This window comes from Myodes glareolus, chromosome 2 (genome assembly GCF_982192425.1).
Source record: "Myodes glareolus chromosome 2, mMyoGla1.1, whole genome shotgun sequence".
In the NCBI taxonomy this organism is placed as follows: domain Eukaryota; kingdom Metazoa; phylum Chordata; class Mammalia; order Rodentia; family Cricetidae; genus Myodes; species Myodes glareolus.
In genome coordinates this window covers 57,582,199-57,589,398 of record NC_142027.1, presented here as the reverse complement: position 1 = coordinate 57,589,398, position 7,200 = coordinate 57,582,199, and positions in this window count along the sequence as shown.

Genomic DNA, 7,200 nt, shown 5'->3' with positions numbered 1-7,200 from the left:
CCGGACGGGATACTTCTCCTTTAGTCAGCACCATAGTGAAGAGCTGTGACCCCTCACAGTTCTCATAGCCAATGAGGAGTAAGTAGATAGTAGGGCTTAGCTCATGGCTGCCTTGACACACAAGCAGATTCACACCGTTTTAGTTTCACACGCATCCTGAGGACACAGAATCCAAGCTCCTCTTCACCGTCTGCTGCCTAAAAGGGCGTCTGGTCTTTTAAACAGTTTTTCTTTGCCACTGACATCACACTACCGTCCATCAAAAGAGTGGAACGCTTGCAGGAGGAAGGGTTATCTTTCTTGTTCTAAACACTGTTCTACCACTCAGGCACCCATGGCTTCTCTAACACCAGGCAACCACTTCCTGGCTTACGGGTGGCTCCTCCAGCCCCTTCGGCAGACAGGAACGTCCCTCACATTGGCTTGGACTGTTTGTTCCTCAGACGCTTGCCTGTGGATAGCTTTCCCCTGTACCCTAGAAGGTATGATTCAAGGGCTTTTTCACTCACCTTTGCAATGCAGTGACTCATGGTTATAACATCTTCAGCAAGTTCTCAAAACTGGGACAGAGTTTAAAAAAAGTTCTTCCTGGATACTTTATTCCATTGTCAAAGGGTGAGTGGGATCTACTGTGTCTGTAGTCTTGATAACTCTGTTCCTCATTTGTCAGATTTCCTATTCCAGTTAATAAGTCTTTATATTAACTTTCTACATTCATTTTGTTGTCTTTTCCCCTCTGGTTCTACATGAAGATATCTTTATCTCATAAACTCCTTTCCTGTCAAGATTCTTCTCATCATTATCACTCAGTGAAGTTGCACTAGAACAGACCATACGAAAATGATATTTTTGATAGATACTGTAGTGTGTACCCATAATCCCCGACAAGCTGAGGCAGGAGGGTAACAAATTTGAGGCCAGCTTGGCTTACATAGCAAGATCAAAGACTTTAGTACAAAGAGATATCACCTCTATTATTTATATACTTACTATTTTTTGTAGGTAAGAAATAGTTCAAGATTGGCAATCTGAAACAATTCAAACTAATATTTTTGGTGTAGTTCCTCCTGCATATCTCTAACAGCACTTACCCTACTAATTGAAAACATCAATTTTAAAAATAATGTCACTTACTGTAAGATTGCAAACTCTTGGGAATAATTTTTAATCTTTTATAGCTCATGCGTAAATGCCTAATCCAATTCATAGTTAATTACTATATACTCAGAAAAAAAATAAAATATGCTTGCCGAATTAACTGATTGTGGGAAGTCATTTAGTTTTTTCCATCTTAAATTTCTTTTTCTTCTAACTGGGATCATTAACACCTAGTCTATCTAATGTAAGGGTTCTTAAACTGAACAGAATGGATACTTCCTTACTGTATTAGAAGTCAGATCACATGTTACTTCAAGTGCGAAACCATCTTAAGGGTAATTCCTTTAATAATATGATTTCATTTTTCTTTTCTTTTCTTTGTATTTTCTTGTTTTGTTTTGTTTTTCAAGACAGAGTCACTGTATGTAATCTTGACTGTCCTGGAAGTCACTCTGTAGACCAGGCTGGCCTCGAACTCACTGTACACTACCACATTAGAATTTGTAATTCTACTATTTCTAGATTTACTTGAAAAACACACAATGTTTTCAACATAAAATTTAAGCATAAAATACATTTTAAAAAAATCCTACAACTTAGCCAGGCGGTGATGACACATATCTTTAATCCCAACGCTTGGGAGGCAGAGGGAAGCAGATCTCTGTGAGTTCGAGGCTAGCCTGGCCAACCTGGTCTACAGAGTGAATTCCAGGACTGGCTCCATAGTTACTGAGAAACCTTGTCTCAAAAAAACATTTAAAAAAATCCTACTACTCGTAGATAAATCTAAGAATACTTCATGTTATTGTTTTTGACACTTTGGTGAACATTGTGAAACCTAGTATTAGATTTAAAAAATACAGTTATTAAAGCTGTAATCTGCCCTTTCCAATCAAAAGACAGCTCTGAGCATTTTACTCTATCTTTAAGTACTCTGAAAAACGTTTTTAGTCACTAACATTCTATTACATGAAACACTAGCAATAATTTATCCAACTAATTACACAAAATATACAACTTATGCTTTAATTTTTGCAAGCACAGTGGTATTAAGGCAAACATTCTTAGGAATATTTATGCACAGTTTTTATTGTTTCCTTAAGAGAAATCTGGGGGAGGATATGTTGGGTCAAAACAGAGGAACATTTCCATGTTTGTTTTTAACTCCTGCCAGAGGTCATCTACTAATGCGCACTCCCCAATGAGAAAACGTTTGAATGCCCACTCAACAAAGAGATAGGTTAGAAAGAAAATTAACCACTTGGGTAGTAGGAATATTGTTTTTGTTATATTTCTTTTATTCATGTAGCATACATGTTTTTATAGTTACTAGTCTGTATTCTTTTGGATGGTAGGTTTCTATATGTACTTGCCTTTTTTAACATTTCAAAGTGATTTTAAAATATCATTATTTGTGGGGTACACATTATTGTAGCATGAATAATAAAAACCCAGAGACAGATGTTGGGGTTCAAGCTAAAGATCCAAAAAACCAAAACAGCCAAGTCACTGGAGAAGTCTTACCTCTCCCAGCGCTGGGCAGCTGCAGACATAGCCCTGAGCCTCCATCTCTTCTTGTTTTATATTCATCTTTAGTGCTGGGATTAAAGGCCTGTGACTCCCTGGTATTGAGATTAAAGGTGTGAGCCACCACCGCCAGGATTTGTTTCTGCATTAGTCTCGTACAGCCCAGGGTGGCCTTGAACTCACAGAGATCCCTCTGCCTCTGTCTTCCAAATCCTAGGATTAAAGGTGTGTCACTATTGCCTGGCCTCTAGTGGCTTAGCTTTACCCCCTGATCTTTAAGCAAGCTTTATTTATTAAAAAATAAAATAAAATATCACTATACATTATATTTGGAGAAATCAAATCAATGAGTTTAGAAATTAATAATAAATATGGGATTAACCTATTTTCCTTTTGATTTGGAAAGTTTTATATATATTGTGGCCATGAGAAATTCACATAAAACTTTTTTTATTTTCCCATGAGTTTGTGAGATTTTATATATTTGTGAAGTCTTCTTTTCTATTTGAGACAGAGCTTTAAGCTGTAGCCCAGGCTGGCCTGGGACTTACTCTATGGTTCAGGTTACCCAATCTAAACTTGCAACAATCTTCCTGAAACCACCTCCCCGGTGCTAGCATTACAGGTGTGAGCTCTTGTACCAGGACGGTCAAGTATTTTAATTATGTATTGAAATGTAAGTTTTCTTAGTGTTTCTTGCATTGATTTTTTTTTCAAATACTATTTTTTGAGATTATGCAATTACAACATTTTCCACCTTCCTTTTCTGCCCTCCAAACTCTCCCATATACAACAGAAAAACCAGTTTCTCCTCCCACTGGGTGACTGAGACAAACTTGTTTTGCTTCTACCCAAGAGGAATGAGAAGATCAAACGTAGTTTGGGGAAGGCTGGAGCCATCAGGAATGATAGAGGCGAAAAGTCCAGGCGCCGGGGAGGACTGTTCAGGTAAGTGGGACAAAGGCACTGCCCTTTTCCTGCTGGAATCCTCCCAGGCCTCTCCAGTCTGACTGGACAACCTGCAGGTCCCAGAGGGAGGGCAGGTCTGGGCTAGTGGATGTTTCAGGCAGGGGGCTGGGGGCTGGTCACAAAGGCTTGCATTCCAGGGAGATAAGAGTGGTGTGGGCCTTGACCTCCTCTCAGCTTGCTTGTAATTCTTGCTGACTCCTGTCAACTTCTGGATGGCATCCTTGGAACTAGCATAGATCATTTTGCTCCTAAGAAGAACACTCTCAGGGACCCAGATGGCCCACTGGGTCCTCCTCTTTGTTCTTGATCTGGTAGGTTGTGCCATAGAGGGCACAGCTAGCCTAGCAGTTTTTTGACAAAGGTGAGTGAGGACCACCCACAGTTTGCCCTATATTACCTACCAGGGTTTTGTGCTGTTCTCTTTCCATCTCTCAAGCAAAGAGCATTGTCTTCTTGCAATTTATTTCCCCTGGGATCGATCGAGGACTTCTGCATCTTCATGTTACTGAACATCTTGGTGACACCCAAAGAGACAGACATACTGGAGGCCATATTTCTGGAAGCAAAAAAAGAGACAAGGGGAGCTAACTGAAGAACGGAGCCACTGCCAGGGTCTGACTTGACTTGTTGTTTTCAAAACCAACCTTATGATAAGCAACTACTGTACCTGCTACCACACCTGGCTGTCCCCACACTCTGGATTCGGAGTGGTTTTGAGGGCTTTCCATTTCACACTCTAGTTTTAGCTCATAGTCCAGACAAGGTGATTCTGATTGATAGAATATAGATTTTCAGTTCAACAGCTATACCTTATTTTATCAGGATCTTAAAACTAAATTAATACGAGATATATTTTTGCATGTAAGGATATTAAAATTAACCACTATTAATTGTATCAAGATTTCTAGCACTTAAAGTCACTTGAACTGAGGCAATATTTTTATGGCACTGAAAGAGATAATTGTAGAGTAAACTTCTGGTATAGTCACAGTTTAGGACCAGAGGTTACTTAAGAACAAGGTAACCTAATGGTGAATTGATAAAAAATAACTCAACTGTCAATTTGGTAGCCTGATTCTGATGTATTCCAACTGCTTTCAGGAGAGTTTGGATGTCAGGTGAGCAGAATTCTTGATCGATTGGCAGTATCTCCATATACCATCTTGATGTAGTCAATATTTACAATAGAAACCTACCACATACTAGGCAGTACTGTAGGTACTGGATGATACAATATTCAGGAAACTCTGGAGTTCATAGCAGTGAAGAATCTGGTATTGAAAACTAGACCCAGCTAAGAAGAGCTTAAATATTCAACCGAACTAAAATACCAGTTTGAGACAAAGCAGAACATAGCCATTGTCCTGGGTTAGTTTGTCTCGAAGCAGAAAACTTGAAATCCATCAAATCTGGGGTTGTCCAGAAGTCGGGCTTTGCTGAAGGCAGTGTGCCTTGTTCTAGGGCATTATGCCTGCAGGAGCCAGTCGATATTCTGTTTCCCGTCTTGAAATACTATGGAAGCTATGCCACCCAGACATCTTTCAGATGCTTATCTAGGATTTGACATCTAAAAATATTCCCTGGATCCAAGTGGTTTCAAAGTCTGATAGAGTAAATAGGGATTTCTTTTTTAAAGTGTTTACATATAAAAATTACAGCCCAGGATAATTTAATTTGATGAGTCTGGCAAAATAAATTATTGCTGTCACATAAAACAGGTGGTATACTTTTCCTTCTGAATGTCATAGTCTTGCCTTTAAGGCATTTTTAAATAAAAAACACATTATTTTTGGTAGCAGGAGCCAATAATTATGTCAAATTATATGCGAAAGAAGTGTCTTTAATCGTAATGTAAAATATGTTTTTATCGAGAATTGGGTTGTTTTATCCACCTCATCTTACTTATTGTTCATATAATCTACTCATTATATCAAAAGAACTAAAACTCCATTCCTCTTGAAATTTATATGACATACCCATCACCTGCATTAGTCTTACCTACTTCCTTATTCTTTTAAAGCAGTATCTGCAGAGAAATCATCGATCAACTGCTGTCCTAGGCAAAAGGCTGTGTAGCATCTCGTTCTTGCTCATACCCTGAAATGGGATCCCTTGGTCCTTGCTCGTTTTTCTCCTTTGAATAAACTATGGGTGACTTTCAACCTGTTCTAAGCTGATAACACCCAGGAGGTTTAGCAAATCATGCATAGGAATCAGACGCCTAGATTTATCCACTCCCTGGTCCCATGGAACTGCTCTGTGTTCTGCTCACCTCTACCTTCCTTCCTCGTCAATGCAGGCGACAGGCTTTCCCCTAGAGAGGACTGCTTGTATGGAAAGGTTCTTCCAGGTGCCCTCTGCTTTCCTTTGCTTTGTTAACTTTTGACAGTCTGCTCAGTAAAATCCTCACCTCTTTGCTCCACGAAAAGAGACAATATTCTTGAAGGCAGCTTATAAACTAGAAACCAATATTTCAGTGCAGTTCACTGCACACTATGAGCTCCCCAAATGAACAAGCCAGGCTGATGAGCAGTGCTCCTAGCATGTACTTCTGGAAAAAGGGGGGTTCAAGGTGTTATAAATAAAGCCAGCTTTCTTGTCCTAAAAGTACTCATAGCAACTGAAGGATTTAAAAGTCTATAAATATGGAAAATAGAACAGTTACCCTAGTTGGGAGCGGGTAACACCTGCCTTTAATCCCAGCCCTCAGCAGGAGAGACGAGGGTCTCTAAAAGTTCAAGGCCAGCCTGGTCTACGCTGCAAGTTCCACAGTTGCACGACAAACAAGGCTACTCAGAGAAATCCTGTCTTAAAAAAAACAAAAGAGAGGGAGGGAAAGGTACATGCCACCATGTCCAGCCAAAAATAATTATATTTTTAATGATGAGTAATATAACAGAATAAACCGAAATATTTTTGGTATTTTGTCATTTGTATTTTGCCCTGTCTAGCTTAGATTTTAGCCGCAAGATTTCATTTTTTTTCTTCAGATATATTGGCAAAGCCAAGCAGTAGTTACATGAAACAAGTTTGCTCTTAATTTGAACAAAAATCTAAAGTTATTATGGAGGTTAAGCAAAATACCTCAGAGACCAATAGGAGGCAAGAACACCCTTTAAGGCAGTGGTTCTCAACCTGTGAGTCTCAACCCCTTTGTGTGTGGGAGGGGGGCTTTAAAGACCCTTTCACAGGGGTCAAATATCAAATATTCTGCATATCAGATATTTACATTACAATTAGTAACAGTAGCAAAACTATAGTTATAAATTAGCAACAAAAAATAATTCTATGATTTGGGGTCACCACGTGAGGAATTGTATTAAAAGATCACAACATTAGAGAGGTTGAGAATCACCGCTTTACGGGTTTCAAGGGGAGAGGAGAATAGGTAGGTAAGTAGGTAGAAATAAGAGATAAAGGCACAAAAGATCTCTGGGGTAAATGGCCCTGGATTGAGGTCCAGGTAGGGTGAGTTCCAGGTGCAGACTTACCAGCGTCAGCAGTGCCTCCGAATCACAGCAGCCCTGAGGCAAAAAGTCTTTCTGAGCAGGCACAGGTTCCAGCAGAGACCAGCGTTGCCTCTAGGCTAACCAGAATGGCTCCATG